General features: G+C 38.8%; 1 protein-coding gene across 21 annotated transcripts in view; it reads right to left on the bottom strand.

The window, feature by feature from the left end:
• Positions 1 to 15442, bottom strand: part of ATF7IP (activating transcription factor 7 interacting protein) — a 79361-nt gene extending 63919 nt beyond the window's left edge. For 3 of the 21 annotated variants that reach the window (XM_050970126.1, XM_050970127.1, XM_050970124.1), the window contains exons 1-2: positions 15205 to 15438; positions 13577 to 13681 (exon numbers count right to left, since the gene is read on the bottom strand). The gene's annotated coding sequence lies outside the window, so the exon portion shown is untranslated. Of the gene's footprint in view, positions 1 to 3988; positions 4111 to 13576; positions 13682 to 14865; positions 15158 to 15204 lie in introns of those variants that run through there. The other 18 variants (XM_050970128.1, XM_050970130.1, XM_050970125.1 and 15 more) reach the window with 12 other exon arrangements.
• Positions 15443 to 23404: the final 7962 nt, after the last annotated feature.

The following is a 23404-nucleotide window of genomic DNA, read 5'->3' as shown; positions in this document are numbered from 1 at the left end:
AAACGCACGAACTCGGTCGCGCAGGGCAGAGGGGCTGAGCCCCGACCAGCGGCAGCCTCTGTCTGCCGCGCACAGGGCTCGCACCCGACCCCAAATTAAGTACAGGGACCCTTCAGCAGCCTCCCAAGTACTGGATTTGGGCGGGATTTTTTCCCCCCTTCCCCATCCTCGGGCGAGGGGGGAGGGGAGCATGGTTTGTTTTGTAGTTTGTTTTGTTTGTTTTTAATAGGAGACTCTGAAACAACAAACCATAAAATCATCATGTACTAAGTCATAATTCTCCGGTGACTGCCGCTACAGAAAAAGCCAAAATGTCTGCATGCCTTGTGCACGTTTTGCCCGTGTCGGTGGAAACGCCTAAAGGCTTTTACAGTCTCAGAGCAAGTTCTCTCCCTCCAACATGCAAACCCCTTCCTACTCCCCCACGAGAAGTGACCTTAAAGAGCAGATGTTGCACTCAAAAGTAGTAAGATCTTCAAAATAACTTAACTGAATGGGTTCAATAGGTACTAATCAAAGACAACATCTTAAAATACCAGCTCAGTTCTCTCAAAATAGGTAGAGAAAAAGTCACACAAAATGATTTCCCCAATCCAGAAAATTTTAAATATTGAAGCATTTAATTGACAAAGTTTGTTTAAAATAAAAGGGAAAAAAAAAAAAAAAACAACAAACCATAAATCCAACCATTATGAAATCTGTCACTAGTACCTTGACCTAAAAATACCAAACCAAACCAAAACAACAAACCTTAAACAAACACCCACCACAGAGTAAATGAAATTGAAATTCTGACACTAGTCCAAAATTGTCTTATTCCTTTCCCTGACTTTTCTTCCCCAAACCAAAAGAGATCAAATTACTATTCACTTAAGAGTCAGCTAAAAGTTTAGTAATTCCAAAAATTCTCACATTAGTGTTTGAAAGACACAGAAAATGATGTACATTCCTGAAGCAGAAAACCATCTATCAAATCATTATCTTAGTTGCTGTGTTTTATCTGAAGATATTTTACAGCAGAAGCCTGTATCAGCAGAAAGAACAGGAAGGGCAGGAAATGGGGGAGGGAGGACTGAAAATAATTCTATCTGCTTTTCTGTTGTAGAAAATGGGTGACAAAGTGTCTAACCTGGGTAAATTCCAGGCTGTAACAGTCTAATATGTTGCAGTCCCTTTCTTCTAGAAATGGAAAATCCTCAGTATGAGTATTCTCATCAACTTCAGAACTCCCACATTTTGCTCACTTAAATTGACATGCAGAATTTTGTTATTTACTAAACAGCTGACTGATCTCAATCGAAAATCAAGATGATGGAAGACAGTAAATAATAGGCTTACTCATAATTCCTTCAAAGACAGTACATGCTTAAAAAATCGACTAAATTTTACAGCTAAAAAATAAAGGTCTAATTCAACTACTCAATAAGAGTCATAACATGATTAAGTATTTAAGATTCCAGACAGTTCTAAGAACTTGGTAACCATTTACTTCCACCTAAAGAACCAAACAAGTCAGCTGTTTTAAACTGATTTCCATGTATTAAACAGCATTGAATTCATTCAGCAGTCTGTTCCAGTCCATTGCAAATCCTGCCTGAAATTGTTTGCTCCCAAATTTCTATCAAAATAGAAGATGCAGCTGTACAAATCCAAACAATTCAGAATATTAAGAGGAACATAAAAAATAATCAAGCCATGTTACAATGGTTCCAAGCAACTATGATTTAGTAGTGAAAAACTATCCAAATAAGTTGGTGCATAAATGAAAAAATAAAGTCATTACAGGAAAATTCTTCTTTTAAAGTACAGGATTTGCAAGGGGAAAAAAAAAGGGAGTTTATAAATTTTTTCAGAGCTAACTACTGGTTTTCTTTTGGAAATTGTATTTCCCTTGGAAAAATCAAGTAGATTTGAGACTACTACCCTGTTAGAAATTTAGCTAACTCCTGATAGTCTATCCTTAGTTTACCTGCCAGCAGTACAAAGCTATTTCTTTTAGAATACACAGACACAACAATACTGACCGCAGTCTGACAACGCATCTTGCATTAAAACTGTATAGCAATCAATGCAGCTGAAGTCATTACTTCATTGCATGCATCTATTTCTAATTCAAAGCATGAACATCTAATTTAGGTATTTAAAAAAGGCAGTGGGGGGAAGGGGGTGTTTTAGGATCCGCTCAAGTACCCTGTTCCTTCACACATAAATTGGTGGTTTTAATTTTCTTTTTGATTAGTAAGACCCAAACTATTAGCACCATGGGAGTGAAGAGGGAAGAGATTATGCTTTCAGCTACTAGTACAATCATTAAAAAAGCACTACAATGTACTTGGATTTCTGAAAACGGGAATGTACTCCATATGCAAAACCTGCCATACTTTTAGCATTCCACCATCTACTTAAGGAAAGAAAAAAGAAAACCAACCAACAAAACCCCAAACCAAACCACACTACCCATGGAACAAAACACTACAGCTCCCTGCTGGGCCAGTCACATTTTGTACAGCACTTCCAAAAATGTATCCATGTTCAAAATGGCCTGTTAAAAAGCAAAGGAAACCAAAACCAAAGGGAACAGGACACACAGAGTCAAGAGCTTTTCTCTGAGCTCTAGCAATTGCTCCACTCATTTTCTGCAAAATGGGAGTAAGCTTACTCAGCTCACAGAAAAAACCCATGGCCAACAAAAAGTCACTAGAAGGACTATATAAAAGACCTGGTCTGAAAATACAGTATTTTATTCAAATGTAATACATATTAAAAAACCACTCCTTATAGTGATTGTCCAAAATACTCTACTTTTCACACTTCCATTAAAGCAAGAGTTTAACAGAGAAATCTTAAATCAACAAAACAAAGAGCACCTGGCAATATTTATATGCCTGCTATTTTTTTTTAAAAAACCCAACCAATCAAAAACCCAACTCCCAAAAAAACCAATAAACCACCTCAGGATGTGTATGGTAAAGCATGTTTTAGACATAAAATTTCACCCCCTTCAGAGATTATAAGTAGGAGTTTGGTGATCTCAAAGAATGAAATGTTTCTGCTTCCTTTGAACAATACAAGTTATAAACATCTGGAACTAATGAACAATAACTGACTAAAAAACACACAGACACAAACGTCAGTAATCGTTTGTAAGACTGGGGTAAGGATAACTCAGTATCTTGCAGAAAACCAGAAAAATTATTGTTAATTTATTATTTTGTTAAATTGTTATTAATCTAAATTCATTAGATGACGTAAATCTTTGGCAAATTTTATCATGATAAATGTGTTTAATTGGAATTTGTGGTTTGAATTTTCAGACATTTTAAAGGACCCAAATGTTCCCAGGATCTTACCCAATCAAAAGAAGCCACTACAAACTAAAAAATGCTGTAAATCAAAGTCACTGAACGAAGTTCCCCTAGCAATAAAAAAAATAAAACTAGCTGCTTTTCATCACCTCATCTAACCACATACTTGCACATACTCTTATCTCTTGTCCTAAAGCAGCAAAATTATTTGACTAATTGCTTAGAAAATTACTGTTAACTGAAGTCACCAAACCATCTCGCCTTAAAAATTCTGGATTTTATTGACTTTATTTCTTTTTATCAAATGAACAAAATAAACATGAAGAAACAATGTCTCCTGAGAATCTGACATGCAATGTTTGCACAGAATACTCAGTGTCTTCATAAATACTGTGTTGCCATTAACTGTGTAAGATAATATATCAGAAGAGATGTTTACTACTAATTTAATCACTAAGTGATTTGTTATGGATCAAAAGCATAATTAATGGTGAAAGCACCATGGTGCATTATGGATCAAAAGCATAATGCTTGGTGAAAGCACCAAATTAATATGCAGAAATTCTGACGAAGGACTAAATGTGTCAGCATTTAGACTAGCTTTCACAGCCCTAGCTAAGTTCAGCTTCAGCCAGGAAAATAGTATTATATATACTAAAATACTAAATACTAATAATACGGACCTACCCACAGGTGAGTTACCCAGCTCATCTGCTGCTCCTGATATTTCTGGAGAACTTCAAGAAGCTTCCTGTTTACTTACTCTTGGTTTAAGTTATGTGCAGCTTAGAGAACCCATGAAGACCTGAACCAGGTATAAGACACAAAACAATACAGAGAGTCATGAACAAAAATGCCTTCTTTCTTCACTTCTGTTGTCCAACTCCCCAGTGAAAAAAAGCTGAGCATTACTTTTCTTCATCTCTCTAGACACAAACAGTACCTTCTGAAGAGATTTAAGGATGACAGCTAGGTTACCAACTAGTACCTCACAGGAGAATACATGAGGCCATGTGAACCCACTAACACTTTGAAACTCAGATTTCAGTTAAATTATACAAAAGAAATAACAATAAACCTCAAAATTCCATCTTCTCATTTGTAGTAATTCCATAAAATCTGTAAGTCTTATACTTGGGTAGCAAACAAGTGCTACCTGCAGAACAGTTAACATTTATATAATGACTGTTTTTCTAATATATTCATACAGGCATTGTAATTATCTACCATTGTAGAAGTTACGTATTGAAAACATGATAAATCTAATTGCTTGGTTTCAAAAGTTTAATGACGTTTGTAAAGAGTTTATTTCATTTTTCAATTAAAGTATGAGGAAAGCATTAGAGAAGGGGACAGCACAGAAAGAGTGCTCTTCTGGCCTGCTAAGGAGATAAGGCAAAACAAAGTAATTTTATTAGCAAGACAGATATATTTAACCTGTCCCATCTAATCTATCCTGTAACTGAGACAAGGTAGAGGTCTGTGAATTAATTCAGTGCGAAAGCAAAGAGAAAACAAAAAGCACAAACCAAAAAAATCCCAAATACCAACAAACAAACAAAAAAACCCGCGGAAAACTGAACTCCAAAAACCAAACAAAACCACTATCAAAAAAAAAAAAATCAACAAAACCCAAAAACCCACTACAACTGACCAAAAAAAACCCCAACAGCATTTCAACGTATTTTATATAGCTTAGAATTAGTTTTAACTGCGCCTAACCAAGGTTTTAAATTGCTTTGCAGCAGAGTAGAGCTGGTGCTCACCTCTAAGGTCTGGAGCACGTGATGATAATAACAGCTCTGTTCATTTGCACACCGTCAAGCTGAACTGCTACACTGAAAAGCACTTTCTCAGCCATTCTGAAACTGCTCTGTCTCAGCTGTACTGAAAATAAGACTAAGATGGCTGCAGTGCTCACTCAAGCCAATCAGTGACAACTCAGCAGGAGGTAAAACATTTACACAGCAAAGCACCTCTGGCTTTACCACACTGCAACAAACTGCAGAGGTGGAAGGGGTGGGTACATGTGACCAGAGGAGTGGTTTCTTTGACAGGCAGGAAGTGGTTAATGCACAGCTGCAGCACTGCAGCTTCCTAGCACCACTGATAAAGAGAAAATCAAAATAAATCAAAAAGGAGCAAGAGGCAGCCCTTCTAGGCCTGTGATCCAGGGTTTGTATCACATGCTTCAAATCTCTCACAACTGCAAGGCAGTCCAGAACTCATGAATTCATGTCACAGATTAACAGTCACGGATACAGAGCCGGATCATGCACAGAGCTGACAAACTTTTGGGAATGCTTTTCAACAGCAGGCTCACTTCAATGCTTCTGAAAAAAAAAAAAACAAACCCAAAACAACCCACTTAAGAAATTAATCTATAGCTTTATACTGCTCCATCTACTTTGAAATAGTCTGCAGTATTAATTGCCCAATAGAAATTTTACTTGGGGAGGAAAAAATGATGTTCACTTTAAAAGAAAGCTAGCAAAAATCCCAAGAACATTCCAGAACTTCAGCGCTTGCAGAAATCAAGTATCTAACTATTTATGAGTGCAATGTAGCTTGTTGGCTAAGTTTTTCAAGGAAGAGCTGTATCTGGAATAACTTAAGGAATTTTGATGGAATCTTGTAACAGGGCAGTTCCTAAAGAACTGGTTTGAGAACCTATGGTGGGGTGAAGGGGGTTGTTAACCAAAGACACAAGCTTAATATAAAATTAAATCAAATACAGGTTCTGCTCTACTATCTGTTTATGGTAATATAATAACAATATAATAATAATAATAATAATCATCATCATCATCATCATTACAATATTAATTGTAATAATATCATAAATAATAACCAATCACACACTCTCACAGAGGCAATGCTGGGTCACTTCTGGATGGAGCTCCTCTATATCTACCTCACTTCTACATCAACAAAATTTGTCTATTTAAAAACAAAATACTTGCAAGAGTCTATGGGGCAATTCTAAAGAAAATTACTGTGGAATTATACCTAGTCTTCTAACAAAAAATAGTCTTTGTGATCCAAAATTAGCCAAACATAGTAAGTCACCTCCCCAAAAAGTAGAAGAACATGCCCCCCGCCAACCACTCCAATTATGAAAAGGTCTAGACTCATGTAACTGTTCATGTCTGTTGCCAGCTGTAGCTAGTTATTTCAGGATTGATTAATCAGGCCAGCAGTAGTTGTCTGATGCACTCATCAGCACTACAGTCAGTATTTCTAACTTTAAAAATGGTGAAATACACCATCTGGCTTTTCCTTTTGTCCTTGTATTACCATGACATGCAGTACAAGAAAGGGCACATGCCACATAGAAGACCACTCCACTGATTGTCTCTGATAGTACAGTACAGATTTAGAAAACTAAATTAAAATAAATTTGAAGTTCAAAAGACATATTTTGCAAAAAGAAACTCGTGAACATGGGAGAACAAATTCATAACAGATAATCTAAAACTATCCATTACAAAGAAGCTTTTTTTCACCAACACCGTGTATTAAAGTAAAAATCAAGTCTACAACCAATTCAGAACAAAAATTTTATATTATCTGATTATATACCCCACATTGCTTAATCTGTACACCATGCCATTAGCTTGTGGAAATTTACAGTAACTTGTAAGACTCCAAAATTAAAACTTAAATTTTCCATTTGTATAACAAATATACATATATGATTTCCTCAGTAACTACGTTTTAAATAGAATTCTGTGTTTAGTATATCTACAAAATTTGTACATCAAAATGTGAATTCTGACTTCAAGTTTTACAATTTCAAGAACATCAGCAAAAACACAGATATTCTAACCCAGAATCCAAAAGTTGCATTTGTACAACACTGTGTTTTATGTAACGCTGAGTCTTGGAGCTTGATGTATGGATGACAATAGGTTTGAACAAGCAAAAGAAGTTCACAAAAAAATTTCACAGAACACTTTCCCTGAGCCAGAGAAAACAGAGTCCATGACAGTCCTGTTGCTACAAACATCTTGCCTTGTCAGAAAGCTTCAGGAACATGCAGAAGCACTAATACATTAACACAGACACATGGATGCAGAAAATCTTACTGAATAGTAAGAAATCAAATGCATTAACTTAAATGTCCAGTTCAATATACCTCCATTATCACACAAAAGCATGTTAAAAAGTGTGTAAAAAGTTATTAATCAAACTAATTTTAAAATAGAACCTGATGTTTAAGTAAACACAGATTTATGAGTGGAGAAAGTCCTCTGAGACTACTTTGGCGCAGGAAATGTTAGACTGAACCTACACGAATGTGTAATTCTATACCAGTACAAGACTACAGTTTTTTCATTGCTATCTAGCACGGCATTCATACAGATTCTCAAGTCAAAATCCCAAGAAAATAAAGCATTTTTATATGACTAGACAATGGAAGTTATGATAAGAACTTCAAACAACCTTTAATCCTGCCCTCTTTTGATAATACGCCAAAACACTCCCATATCATCTCAGTAAGTTCAATTACTGTAGCCATAAATTAAAACAGGACTTCCATTTTCCAAATTTCTCATGAACATCAAACAAGAACCGCAGGAGAATGGCACCCTGTTGTTTCTCTAGGTATTGTCCTGTGTAAGTAACATCACCTTTGCACACACCTCTTAAATACCATTACAGAGAGCCACAGTTCATACCAGGGCTCCTTCCCTTAAGATTCAAGGACAAGGAGAAATTTCTGCCCATTCAGACAAGATTTGTGCATTTAAACATAACAAGGGCAGGAGAGAAGAGCCAAAGCATGAATACTTTTTTTTTTTCCTCAAATTAGATGCTTAGAAAACAGCGACTTATCATCCACAAATCCTTGTGTCCAAACCACATCCTATTCACTTTTCTCATTTACCCTCTTCCCTTATTGCTCTTTTTTGTTTTGTGGTGTGGGGATTTATATGTTAGTTAACTTTAAGTAGACAAAACAACTCTTACATTGACAAAATTCAGGAGAAACTACCATTTGTATGCATTTCAACTGAAGTCTCTAAACAGAATCCACTGAAACCCTTTTTTATTCCTGCTTTTACACAGACCAGTAGACTGACTTCAAGAAACATCTTGGCTCTCATTAGGACTTCACAAATAAACACTACCTAAACTGCTGGGGGAAAGAAAAGAGCTTATAATCATACGACAAGGAGTACTAAAATTAAGAAAAACAAAGGTCTTCACAATATTTAAGGACACTTCATTATTCCAAGCTGCTTGGTGGTAGGACCAAAGAGGGAAATTTTCAGTGCATTGACTGAAGTCGGCAAGCATTTATATTAATGTGTTTAAACACATTTCTGAAAGAAAACAAAAAAATTGAATGCAGCTTCTTTTAAAAATGATCTTATGGAAACTGCAGCATGTTGGAAGTAAAGCTAGAAGTAACATGGAGCTTTTGGATTGTTTGGATTGTTTTTCTTTTGGAGGAGGAGACAAGAGAGATGTGGTTTTGTTTGGGAAATTGTTTGGGGTTTTTTTACCATAACATTTCTTTACACTACTGTGAAATGAAAGATAATTCTTGAGACAGCACAAAATGACAGTTGTTAAAATAACCTGTGTATTTTCCCATATCCACAGCCATATAATTAATAAAATCTGTGCATTGACTATGGGAGTTTACTTGAAAGCATTTTCAGAAACCACATCAAGAAGAAAACATTTTTCCTGTATTGCAAAAATTCATGTTACCCATAGCAAAGTACCTCTATTAGTTGAGACAAATATTTCTTAAAATACATCAAAAAAAAGTACTTTGCACCCAGCCATCTAATTCCTTAAGTTCTCAAATGATTTGACATTTGTTAATGAAAGAAGTGCTATTAATTCCTATGTACAGTTTTTAATCATTTGTACAAGCACAGCTTGTACAAATGATTAAAAACTGTATTTGTACAATCATAGCTAATCATTTGTACAAGCACAGCTAAAATATAACAAAAGGCATAGTTTACTTTTGTTTCCCAAACAAAAACTTTCCCAGAGAAACATGAAAGGTATTTATACAACATACATACACTTAAACAATGTTGTGAATTCTTCCACTATGATGGGATGGAAACTGACATACAACTGAAAATCAAGCAATTATTTAATACCATATAGTTAGTACCATGCTCTCAGCTACACCTACAAGGGAGTTTTTGCTTTCAAAAAACCCCCTGAAAGACGGGGAGAGGAATGGAAACAGGAGGGCAGACCTGCTGTTAAATATACAGGCAATTAAAAAAATATACACCAGCAGTACTAAACAAGGAGTGAACAAGGAACTAGCGAATCTACATTTCCTACAGATTATAAACATTGTCTTGTTACTTTTTATTCAGGTTATCACTGGTGCCTTGCTACCAAGCAAGTGAACACTGGACACTGGTCTATGTACTGACTGACAGCAAGTTACTCCCCCAAAACACCACATAATTTCAAAGCTCCATCGCTGCCAACACTGGTAGCCTCTCTTCACTCCAGCTGTTTGTTTTCACAAAGTTTGCAGGTATTAATTACTAATAACTAGTAATTAATAATTATATTTGATGTTTACTACGCTTTAGATTTATTGAAAACCAACAAGTCTTCCAAGAACTACTACGAACAACTGGCAATCCATGTTCACATAAAACTGGACTACTGTGCTAGAAATGAGCAGGCTTCTTTTAAAATTTTTAGGACTGTGGCACAATTTGAAATTTTTGCCACATATCTGCACTGCAATTTTTCTGTTTAACTAGAAAAATAAACTTGTTAGACTCACCTATCCTCCTAGCAGAATTTGTAAGCGTCACTTTAATAACCTTATCTACGCGTATTTTAAAGTTTTATGCGAGCCTGAAAATTATGCCTCCATGTAATGCTAAAGTTGCATGTAAACACAATCCCTGGTATTGGTACAGGCTGGGGGATAAACAGATGGTGAACAGCCCTGCTGAGAATGTCTTGGGGGGGTGCAGGTGGATCGGGGCTGGACATGACCCAGCAATGTGCGCTTGCAGCCCAGAAAGCCAGTTGTATCCTGGGCTGCATCCAGAGCAGCATGGGCAGCACAGTGAGGACAGGGATTCTGCCCCTCTGCTCTGCTGAGACCCCAGCTGCATGGCTCTGGAGTCCTCCGCACAAAAAGGACATGAAACAGTGAGTCCAAAGGCGGGCAACCAAGATGATTAGAGAGATGGATCAACTCTCCCCAGAAAAAAATGCTGAGAGTACTGAGATTGTTCAGTCTGGAAAAGGCTCTGTAGGTACCTTTATAAAAGGAATCTACAAAAGAGCTGGAAAGAAACTTTTTACAAGGTCAGGTAGTTACAGAACAAAAAGTAATGGATCCAAGCTGAAAACCAGTAGGTTTACATAAGATATTAGGAAAAAAATCCCTTTGTGTGAGAGTGGTGAGGCACTGTACTGTGAGATGGTTAAACTGGGAATGCTTCACCCGTGTTAAGTTTACAAGGTCAGGTTGGATGGGGCTCTGAGCAACCAGGTCTAGTGGAAGGTTTCCCTGCACATTGCAGGGCAGATGGGAATAGATGATTTTTAATGTCCCTTCCAACCCAAACCATTCTATGATTATGACTTATTTTTCACTTAAAATATTCTGGCTTTTTTAACACTATCTAATAAAACAGCAGATGAGAGCATGAAATACGAAGCTACATAGAAGTCACATGCAACTGAGAAATCTACTTTCAACTTTGGAATGCTTTTTGGCCGATATATATCTCCAGACAAACAGCCAAGGAAGAACAGTACTAAGAACTAGAGCATTCATTAAAACCAGAATATGCATTTTAAGATTAAAAAAAAAAAAATCCAAAATAACAAAGCAGACTCTTCTTTCACACTTCCATGGTTCGCCACAGTAAAATATTAATACGTTCTGAAGATCCAGTTTTTAGATAATGAATGTCAGTACTTTATATCTACAACAAATGATGCTCACTTTTACAGTCAATGTAGACTGATACTGTACTGCAGTTAAAAGTTTTCAAACTTACACATTATACGTACAAAATCAAGAATTTGACTGCCATTACTATAAAAATACAAAATGGAGAAAAAAATTAGAAAAACCTAAACACGAACAAAACATGAAAAAATCTAAAAATGCTACCAACAATACACAAAATGTTTTCAGACAAATAAAAACTAAGATTCCCACAATACAGTGTAAAATTATTCTCTTAAGAGGATAACCAGAACTCAAAAGTTGACACAAGATCCCCCTACCCAAGAATTAAAAATATTTTAAGTTACTTCCTTTGGCATCATCCAATAGGCTTTAGTATCTAAACCAAAGCCAGAGTAGAGAAATATTGAATATTAGGTATTACACAACTCATATCTAAACCATATTCAGAGATCAAGATATTCTACAGTTATCTGACTTGACCAGAAAAATATAACTTCAGGAAACAACCTAAGTTTCTGCTTTTAATGAACTGTCAAAAAAAACCCCAAAAAAAACCCCAAAAAAACAAAACACCAAGAAAAACTTGCCACACACAACAGCCCTATCTTACACACCCCATCCTGTATTTGGATAAGTCAGTGCTGCTTGATAAACAGCTGCTTACAGTACAGTAGAACTAGAAGAACTTTTTCATGCAGTACACACAGGGCAGTGAATAGAACTGAAACACCGGGACTACAAATACACATCATGAAAGCAGCATTTTTGTTGACCAGTTTACAAACTCCCACTTATTTTATGTGAATAGGCCAATCTCTCAGAGGAATGTCATGTACTAGAGAAAACCAAGGAGACCAATGAGATATGTTTCTCAAAAATAATATTACATTTCATTGTATTTAAGAGCAGTGTTAAATAAAAACACATCAGGGAGGGGAAAAAAATCCCAACTTCCCATATTCACATAACAGTTTTGTAACTTGCAGCTTACTTTCTTCATTTATTACCCCTTATGAAAATTGCAATGAACACATGTCATTGCTGTAACTCCCAAAATAAAATCATAATTTAAAGACGGAACTAACCCATAATACAGAAAAAAACATTCAGAGTAGAACAAATAGAAAAAAAACCCACAAAACATTAATGTGCAAACTACTAAGTAAAAAGAATATACTGGTCTAAAGGATCTTTTGGCCTTACTGCTTACATTCCATGCACGAACTTGACATTTTCCCCATATGTATAGTTTTTGACAACTAAGTTGAGATAAACTAATAAATAGTTATACCGTTAAAACATCTAGATAGTGAGGAATGAAATTTTTTTCCTCCCCTTATTTTGAAAACAAAATACAGTATTTGGCTTAGTCAGCTCCTTTTCATGGCAAAAATATTTCTAGTTTATATCAGGAAACACATGCAAATACAAGGAAAATGAAAATCAAGTTACTAATGACAAATCAGTATTTTAAAATTCATTGAACACGTACAGCATTTCTATTTGCACTTAATTCTGTAAAATCAGTATTTAATTATTAACTAGTGACTTTTATTAAGTTGTTCAGGCTCTTTCTTGGCTGGCAGAATCACCTTCCATGATGGCAGGAAAGCATATGCTTAGGCGTTTTATGTCCCCGAGGGAAGCATTACTAAAGGAGCTTTTATAGAGAAATTCACGTACTATAGTAAATGTTGATTGTGTAAGTTAGTGAAATGAGCACAATAATACAGGCCGCAGCTTATAAAGGTACAAGAAATGTGGCAAAACTTATATGCATATCTATTGGAATCAGCATCTTCTTGAAAACAGACTACCAATGGGGTAGAAGATAAACGGTCTCACAAAAAAGTCAGCAAAATAACAATTGATGCCTATAATTATTGTTGTATCACTTAATGAATGGTGCTGTGGTAAGTTTCATAACATCCAACACACTTTTGCTAAATTATTTCATACAACGAAATACAACACTGTTCCATATTATCACAGAAAGCACCAGCTCAGCACTGCTACAGTTGGTAGAAAGGTTGCAGCTGATAGAAATGTTTACTCCAAGCAACATACTAAGTTCTCTAAACTAAAATTATAACAAGAACCCAAAATTGTTAATATAATGCTCCCTAGATTATACAGACATAGAAATTTAACTTGGTACTTCTGGAGCATATAAAATAAAAATTGTCATATGTCAAGAATAAATAGTGGGTGCAGTTACCACGATTCATGAGGATTGCATAAATCATCATGCAGTTATCAGCAAATTTATTTTACAACTGGCCTGATAACAATCATTAGCCCCATTTCATAGATCTGAAACTGAGAAATTACCTACCCAAGAACATGTATCAAACAGCAGTGATTTTTGTGTTTGGTTTCTTCCCCTCCAAGAAATTCTTAATATCTGCAGTCACACTCTCCTTCATACCTTCCTGTAGGACTGAAAAAATCAGCACCTAATTAGAAAGCCACTTATTTTTTACATTGATAGCTGATAAGTGTATAGGTATTTCATTATTATAGGTATTAACTTATTCACTCCACATTTAAGCAGAGCTCAAGAACATTCTTCACTCTTCTGCTTTTGAAAATACGAATGTAAGCATTATGAACTGTAACAAACGCAAGCCTATATTTTAACTTGCAAAAGAGAGACAAAGAGCATGCTTGTAAAATATTTTCATCTTGCAGGATTAACTTCTAATAAACCTATGCATAATAATGCTGCATTTCCTTGTATAGTTTGGGATAGTAAACAAACATTAACGTGCTCTTACTTCCGCTGGTTAGCATCACAAGTATCTAGATGCGTAAAGTGACGTTTTTCTGTGGCTAAAGCTTGCATTTTTAAGCTCACTGACTGCTTCCTGGAATAGCAGAGCTGTTCACCCCCTTATTTTAAACAGGTAATTTTCCACCAACATTTCCATCCAATTTTTCCAGTAAGTCTATCTATGGTAAGGCTTGCAGTCATGTGACATACTTAGAATGATTTCAAGATTACTGTTAAGCAACAAAATATCTTACTATCAGCATTTCCACTGAATACCTGCCAATGACTGCAAAATCCAGAAAGATGGATTTGCTAGAAAAACAAACTACTCAAGGGCAGAGCTACACCAGGCCTCAGAATGAAAGAAAAAAAGCACTTAACTGTGAAAAGTTTTGATATTAAAAATATTTTAGCTTATGAAAAAGGTTAGAATGTAGCTTCTTTAACTTAGCACATGGCTTAGACTCTTTCGCCATGTTGCCTGCTGGGGGCGGCCATGACACCTCGAGAAGCCACTTGGGCCTTGTTTACTGGTGGCCTCACAGGAGTAAGCACAACTCGGCCTTCACGGTTCCCATACAGAAACTGTTTGTATCCAAGGAACAAGGATATCCGTAAAGTACAAATATGGTGCCCTGGTTCCTGCCAGTGTAGGAACACCACCACTTTCCCCTCATGCCATCCACAGTCCACGCGCTGCGACGTCCCATGCCCGCCGCGCCGGTGCGGCCCTTTCCGGCGGCGCCCAGCACTACCCAGGCCAGACGACGCCACCCCATTTCCGGCACGGAGCGAGGAAACGCTCTCGAGGCGCCGGACGCGCCCCTGTCCCACCCAAACACGCGCCTCACCTCGCTCGCTTCGCCCGGGCCGCGTGAGTCGAGTCGCGCCCAGGCGGGTGCCCGCTGCTCCCGGTGCGCGCCCCCGTCAGACCCACCTGTGCCCGCGCCGCCGCAGCCGCCGCCAACGCGCGAAAGCAACGGGGACGCGCACGCGCGCCACCGCCGCTGCATTGGAGCCGGGTCACGTGCTCCCATGCATGCGCGTGTACAGCGCTGCAGCTTCCCGGCGCATGCGCACTGTTGATGCAGCCGCTGCAGCCGCCGCGCGGACCAGCGAGCACAGCCGCCGCTGTGCCGTGCCGTGCCCTGCCCGCCCGGCCCCCGCGCCCCGAGCGCGCCCCGATGTACCTGCGCCCTCACGTCCCGCGGCAGCTCCCGCCCGAGCAGCCGCCGGCGCCGGCGCCGCCGCCGCCGTGGATTCAAACTCGCAACGCGCTCCGGGCGCCAACACCGCCTCCCCCCGTCACCACACGCCGGGCCGCTATGCAAATGAACCCCATCTCTCCTCCCCTCTCTCAGTTGGCCCCTCCTCCTCCGTGGGCACAGGGGCCTGCATTGGGGGGCTGCTCCGGAACCGGCCAATCGCAGGGCTGGCCATCTTGGAGGCATGCAAATAAGCCTCCGTGATATTTAAATGAGCAGTGGCTCCGCCCCTTGGCTCGCAGCCGTGCAAAGGAAGGCACATTAAGCGCCGGGGCGCGCCGCGGCCGCTGCCGCTAGGGGGCGCTGTGGCGCACCAAAGGGCGGTGCCGGGAGCAGCCAGCCCTACCTCCCTCACTTCCTTTCTCCTTCCCTCCCTTCCCTCTCGTAGCTTCCCGCCACAGGAGCTTCAGGCTACATGGCCCTGCAGCTTCTCTGACACCTTCGAAAGCCCGCCTGCAATCCGCCAGGCTGCTTTATCAGTGACCTGCAATGCTCACTGCTTATCTCTTATCGCACCTCGTGTCCCGTTTGTGAGCTGGGGCTGTGCCTGACCAAAGCCCAGAGGTTTGGAGTAATTTGATAACGCACATTGAGGTTCAAGAGTGCCAAGAAACCAAAGGGTGCCTGTTTGCTCTGCTTTTAGGTAAACCTGAAGCACATGGGTTATCCTGGGTGAGCCTCAGGTCAAAACCACAAGTGGCCATTACCCATCCACCCTCCATTTCTGCATGTGGCATGGGGGAGAAAGACGCATGGCCTGCTTTGACATGAGCTGGAACTTGGTGTTCTTTGTACCACAGCCAAAGGCAGAACTGAGCATAGGTGGTCTGTGCCATGAGGCGTGGGTCAGGTCTAGGAGAGAAACCCGTGGCTGTGCCCATGGAAGGGCATGGTGTAGACTTCTCGTCAGAAGTACCAGTCCCCTGCTAAGGTGGTAGTAGAGAATCCTGTTCTGTCTCTGTTAAGGCAAAGAAAGGTCACATTCTTCTTGAACTGAAGGTGTGAAAACCAGCATTTTTATTTGTTTTCTTGAAAATTAAGATAAATATGGATAAAATTTCTGTCAGTCATATATGGACCAGGCTGGTCAATAGGTTTCTCTGTGCAGGTATGTTGTGAAACAGTGTCTATGACACAGCCCTCGTGAGAGTCCTGTCAGGAGTGCTTGGTGGATGGGCTAAAGAAACTTTCCTGTGTGACTGTCCACGAACCATTCTGGCGGTCACACTTGCACCACCAAAGCTGGGACTGAAGCTGCCTCACCCTCACAGCTCCAGCAACCAATGGGTGCTCCCCTTGACTCCCTACCCTCCCCACACTCTCACAGTTAGACCAGGTTTCCTTACTGGTTTGACCCCAAGCTTCCAATAGCAGAGTTTCCAATATCTGGATCCTTAATAAAATAACAGTGCAACAACAGAATCAGAGCTGTAGTTGGGACCTTGGTGGAGGGATCCTGAACAAAGGAAGCCCTGGGCTTTTATACCCTCTCATTCTATGTGCACTATAGTCTGAGGTATTCCAGCTGAGTCCTTGGCTCCTGCCATGTCTCTGAGTGTCCCGATCACATGGCCAATGCCACAGGCCCTTTGCTTCCATTGTTGTGCAAAGGGTTGCCACCACTTCACAGCCTCTTGCTCCTCTGGAGCTCCTGTCCCCCAGAGCTCAATCTGCAGCTGCACTGCAGCTACACACTGAGCTACCTGCACTGAAAGTATTGCTCAACAGATTGAGGGGCAGTAGTTTAGGGTTCCTCCATTCCCAGTGATTTGCCTGATCTCCCTGCTACATGTTTCCATTGCACAGCCAAAATGAAACAAGAAAATGTACAAGTGCAGATAAATTTGCAAACACATCTGCAACAGGGCTTTAAGAAGGGGTTCTAATCTGGAACTTGAACTGCTGAAATGGGAACATGCATCTTCCTCTGCTGTCTTTGCTACAGGCATGACAGTTTCTAAGAGAAAGTGTGACAGAAACCTGTAACCATAATGTCTTAAACTTTCATTGTTGAGCTACAGTGCCATGGTGAAATATTTTGTCTTGAAAAAGGGATACATGAATTTGAAGTTGAGTCTTTTGAGCTTTTGTGTACACAGAACAAGGATTTTCAGAAAGTAGATGCCAGAACTACCCAGAAGTGAGCAGTTCCTAGCCATGCCTGTTGTTTAACTTGTAAATTCACTTCTGGTGAGCACTTTTGCAGGGTCCTTGCATATAAATCCTTTGGGAATCAATCAGGATTGAATGCTTTCTGGCTAAAAGGTGAGTTTTCAGAAGACTGTGAGTCTCTTCAATCTCTATAATCTCTTTGAATAACGACTCGCATTATTCCAAACTTAATTTAGTGCAGAAGCCATTACGGCAATGTAGTTTTGTTCAATGTAGTACAATTCAGTAGTAAAGAGAGAGTTAAGAACAAGAGCTGGCACCAATCTCTTCTCTCTGACAAGCAGACAGGACCTGAGGAATTGGCATGAAGAGGAGTTAGGGAAGTTGGATTAATGTAGTGTTATAGCAAGTTAGTGCCCTGCTGTGGCATTTCAGATACCAGCAGTGGTAGTAGGACTGTATGCTTAAATTTGAAGAAAAGATAATTGAATTACAAGATTAGGAATTTGAGGAAATGGAAGTCCAGATTTTTGTCAGTCACTCTTCCTATGACTGTTCATAAATTTGAAAAGCAATAGTATCAGTTTATATTGCTCGGCATCTTTGCAAGAAGAAGGTTGAAATAAAACTTTTAGAAAACCACAACTTCATCAACTTCTCTCTATTTGCAAGATGTGAAGGTTTTGCTGTAAAAGGAGTGTGCAAAGCAAACAGTGCACTGGAATTAAATTACAAGATACAGAACTTTAACATCACAAGAAAGTAGATATCTATCTAGTTTCCTGTCTGATTACTCTGTTAATGTGTTTAAGCATTGTAATGATAAACAGAGAAAAAATATATTCCAATGGACTTAAGATGTCATGTGCAACAGAAAATTTCTTCTTGATTTCCAATTCTCCAATGAACTCAAGGCTTAAAATCTGTATACACTATTTAGCTTTCTTATTTCCAGGTAGTGTTATAGGACAGCTTCCAACCTAGGAATATCACTAGAAATCTGATTGCACGATCCTTTTCTCTATCTGTCAGATTGTGGTAGAAGTGTGATATTAACACCATGAATATTTTCAAAATATTAACTCTCCCCATATGATTTTGTAATTGTTAATGGAGACATTGCAGGGTCACAGTGGGAATGCTAAAAGGAAGAAAGGAAAGTGATGCATAAAAAAAGGCACAATTCTCAATAGGAAAATGTACTTTTTTTGTAAAGATAACTGCTGACTTTTAATAAAAACAAAAGATGATCATAAGAAATATAAGATGATCGTAAGAAATATAAGAGGAAAAAAGCAATTTTCTTTCCAGTAATTTTAAATAATTACTGGAGAACATGTATTTAAAGACCTCACTTTGCTACATGGATGACACTTTTGAGCCAGTAAGATTTACATTATTTGTTTTTTGGTAAATCACTAGGTTAATCAGTATTTCTTACATATTAATTGCCTAATAGGATGGAATGATTAAAATTTATCTGATTATAAACAATTCTTACACGGGTCAAAAGAAACACCATAATACCAGAAAATAATTTCAGTAACAGATACATTTTTGGTAAGAAAACATAAATCCTTATCTGACAACCCGATCTGTGATTTGGCACTGTTACGTTAATGGTTTAACTTGCTGATCATAGAGGTCTTTTCCAACATTAACGTTTCTCTGATTTCAGTCTTCAAGAATTTCACTGTGATGGCTTAAAATGTCACTGATAAAGTAATTGCACATTAACTTTCTGGTGAAGAAAACCAGAAAGCTTTTAAAATTCCTTTTTCATACAAGGGCACCTTTTTTTAATACAAAACCTTAATTACATCTATGAATTTATGTTAAACATTTTATAAATCTTTTAAATATATTAACTTTAAGAACAAAAAGCAGAAACATGGAGAATATAACCAAAATGCTTTAAGAAATTTTCCTCTAATGAATTAAAGCTAGTTGAGACATTTGCACTTAGGTTACTTTTCACAGTAGATTAAGTACCTTCCTGTAATGTGAATTTTGTAAAATATGCTGTTATTATCTATTATCTTTAAGGCTAATAAGAGGATTTGGGGGAAATTCCTAAGTCTTCTCTATTCCTCTCTGATTTTATGATAGTTTTTAAAAATAAATTTTACTAATTATGAAATAAATGTTCTCCTGCTCAGCTGTTTTTGATCAAACTTTGTTGTGACTTTGGTGTAGTAACTAACTAATTTATTTGCTGAGCAGACATATTTAGTTTAAACACCTTCCAGTCATTTTTTTCAACTGAATTGTCCTCTCTCACTTTGCTACCTTCTGCCTCCACCTTAACAAATTATAGCTAACCTAATTTCTGGTTTTAATAAGAAAATCTTACTCTGTAGCAGTGATATTTGTATGGTTCAGTGGTAAGAGCAAAGTCCAATTAGTGACAAAACCATGTTTTTGCAGCTTTTAAAATTTGTTCTACTAAATTACCAGTATTTTGAGATACAGGCAAGTATCTGTCAATTTTTGTGCTTAACATCTAGTAAAAAGTCTATCAGACTTTGAAAGAAAAAGTGATTTTTACAAAATGTGATGTAATTGACAACTGGAATCTATTAAATGAACATCCTTTCCAATACAATCTAAAAATACAGTCAATTCTGAGCACCAATCAGGAATGTTTTTTGGAAGGAATCGCTTGTCTCGTATTGTCTCATTTGATATGAGAAACTTGGGAAACCCAGTTGTAAAACCGGTACCTAATATACAGGCTATAATCACTAAAAGTATTCATTTGGCCATGAAATAAGCTGGTTGCCATTGTGTTGACTGAAACTTAGTTCCTGAACACAGTTCTCTTTCCATGACTTCAGGAAAATTGCTCTAGGAGTAGCTTGCTTTGGAAGATGTCTTTCTCCCTCTAAAAATGACAAGTAATAAAAAGTAATCAGGTAAAAGGAGCATTGTTATTGCAGTACAAGTTGAGAAATTAGTACTCAGTTTTAGCTCCCATTATACTTCTTAGATGCAGGATGCTTTATTGCTAAACTACACAGTTTTCTGAATATGTGTCTCATTGAGTTTTATCCAATATCAGTATTTTTAGAATTGGGTAAAGAAATGTAAGGAATATTTGATATGATTCCTTCTTGGGAATACATTTTGACCTGTTAGAAGGAATCTGTCTGAACATGTCTGGAATGTTCAGACATACTAGATGCATACTGGATGTTTTCAGTAAATAAACTGATCATCTCATCTGCAAATCATCTGAAATGTGTGGGCTGATTTTTGTCTATCCTAACTTAGTCTAAATAAATGAAAAATAAATGAAAAAACACTGACCTTGAATGTTGAGCAACAGAAATATACTAGTAAAAAGGCTTACCCTCAGGGTGAATCATTCTTCTCTCAGTTTTCTTATTCTCAGCTCAGAAAAAAGCCTTAGGCTTTTTTCAATGTCAGACCTGCTTTAGATCCTTCTAGAAAGTGGAAGACTCATGGGTTAATTAATTGCAGTGGTATGTCTCAATAAATTATGTGTATCTGGAGGAAATTGCCAGTGAAGAATCAGATGCAGAGTGATTTAGTAACAACTTTGAAAGGTAAAATACTTGGGCTTAGCAGCAGTGAACTTTTCAAGATGATGTTAATTACATAATAACTGGGACTTGAGGTATCTCATTATCTCAATTGTATTTTAAAAGGTCTTTTTTTTTTTCTTCAATCCCAGTATGATCAACCTTCTACAGACTTGCTGGAGACTTTTTAAATAAAATATTTGCTGTCATGAAGGGTGGAATGTAAGAAAGAGCTTGTTTGGATTTATTTACTTATAATTATCAGTTTTGTTACGTCTGTATTTCCAGCTTGCGTTGAATTTTCTCCATGATGGCTTAAAGTAGAAATGAAGGATAACTTAAACATTGCTGTATTTGTACAAACCTAAAACAGCAATCATATTTCTAACAAAACCCCATCAAGTTTTGATTTTTTTCTGTATTAAGTTGGCCACTGTTTTTGCTAGAAGACATTGACTTCCTTTAAAGCCTCTTCCTAATTTATGTTGTCATCTCGTATTTTTTGGCAATATTCTGAGTACTTTGTCATTACTTCCTCCTGTAGGCTTTTGTTATGTGGTAAACAAAGATGAATATTTCTTGTATAAATTTAGCTTAAATAATATCCAACCGTTCTTCCAATATTGAGTCATGCAATTAACCAAAACACATGATATTCACTGGTTCTGATTAAAGTCATCAACAAATGGAGGAGTCAGCACTGCCTATTGGCAGTTACCATGCTGTTACTTAACTGTCCATTTAATTTCCATTACTTAGTAGAATAAGTTTAGGTGATTTCTACAGAATGTTGGGAAGAGAGAAAGAAAAGACGTGGCGGAAGGAAAAAAGTGACGGAAGGAAGTGGCGGAAGGAAGAGGCGGAAGGGAGGGAGGGAGGAAGGAAGGGGTGGAAGGAAGTAGCGAATAAGAGAGAGGGGAGGGAGGACGGGGAGGAAGTGGCGGAAGGAAGGAAGGGGAAGAAGGAAGGAAGGAAAAGGGAAGAAGGCAGAAGGAAGTGGCAGACGGATTAGAAGTGGCGGAAGGAAGGAAGGCGGGGAGAAAGAAGAAGGAGAAGGGGCGCGAAGGAAGATGAGAATTGGATTCTGTGGCGGAAGTGGCGGAAATACCAGGAAGTGGCGGAAGGAAGTGGCGGAATAAAGTGCGGAGGGGAAGGAAGTGGCGGAAGGAAGTGGCCGGAGGAAGTGGCGGAGGAAGGGAAGGAAAGGAAGTGGCGGAAGTGGCTGGAAGTGGCGGAAAGTGGCGGAAGGGAAGGACGGAAGGAAGGTCAGGAAGCGAGGGAAGGAAGGATTTAGGAATAGTGCATTAGGAAGGCGGAAGGCATGGAAGGATAGTGATAGGGAGGAAGGACGGAAGGGAAGGTACGTGTATATAGGGATATGGAAGCGATTTCACGGAAGGATCGGATAGTAAGGAAGGAAGGAAGGGGAAGGAAGGTATTTAGGAAGGAAGGAAAGGAAGAAGGGAAGGAAGTGGCTCGTAAGGGGCAGGGGAAGGATGGATACTAAGGAACGTGCAAGGATAGGCGCAACGGAACCCTCAGACTACGGACGGCAAGGGTGTGAAGGATTAATGGGAAGTGGAAGCGAAGGGAAAGGACAGTCCATTGTTAGAAGAGGAAGCGAAGGGGAAGGTATTCATGGATAGGAAAAGGACAGGAAGGATTTTCGTTAGGATGGAAGGGAAGGAAGGAAATGGGAAAGGAACTGGAAGGATGGAACCGAGGTCTTTTAAGTAGGACCTCCTTTAAGTGTATATGCTCATATAAGCCCTCGTAGGGTAGGGGTTTAGGCGGCGTTATATGTGGTTACTATTATATCATCTTATGCCCTTAGTATTTTGCCTTAACCCATCTCCACCAGGTGAGGATTGTGAGATTTAAAGGATTAGGATCAGGAAGGATAGGGGCTTTGCGAGAGGAAGATCAGGAAGGAATTGGACGTGGACAGGACTCTCGGTACTTTTTTTTTTCTTTAACTAGGTGGGATGGGAATAGTGAATTGGATCCCTTCTAAATTGTACCCCCTCTACTGTGGGAGTGGAAGGAAGGATATGTGAGTGTAGGAACAGGTAAAGGGACTATCAGCGATCCAGGAAGGAAGGGATTCTTGATATGCGTAAGCATTGAATCGGAAGGATCGGAAGGCGGAAGCGATAAGGGAAGGACTTTTTAGGAAGTCGATCTAGGGTTGATGCGAATGGAAGGATTCCCGATTAATTTTTCTCCTTTTCCCTTTGTCTGTTTGAGTGGGTTGAAGGAAGTGGCGGAAGGACGACGTTTCGAGGACCTCTTTCCCCTACCTGCCTTGCCTTTCGTGATCATGGACTAGGTCAAACAGGTTCATACGGAAGGATAGGTAAGGAAGGACTGGTAGGAACGGAAGGAAGGAGAGGAAAGGGATATTAGGAGGATCGGATATGGATAGGATGTCAAGGATAGGGGAACGGATCCACTCTACGATGGACGCT

The sequence above is a fragment of the Serinus canaria genome, chromosome 1A (assembly GCF_022539315.1).
Source record: "Serinus canaria isolate serCan28SL12 chromosome 1A, serCan2020, whole genome shotgun sequence".
Taxonomy (NCBI): domain Eukaryota; kingdom Metazoa; phylum Chordata; class Aves; order Passeriformes; family Fringillidae; genus Serinus; species Serinus canaria.
The sequence above is the reverse complement of the archived record's forward strand: the minus strand, read 5'-3'. Positions and strand labels throughout refer to the sequence as shown.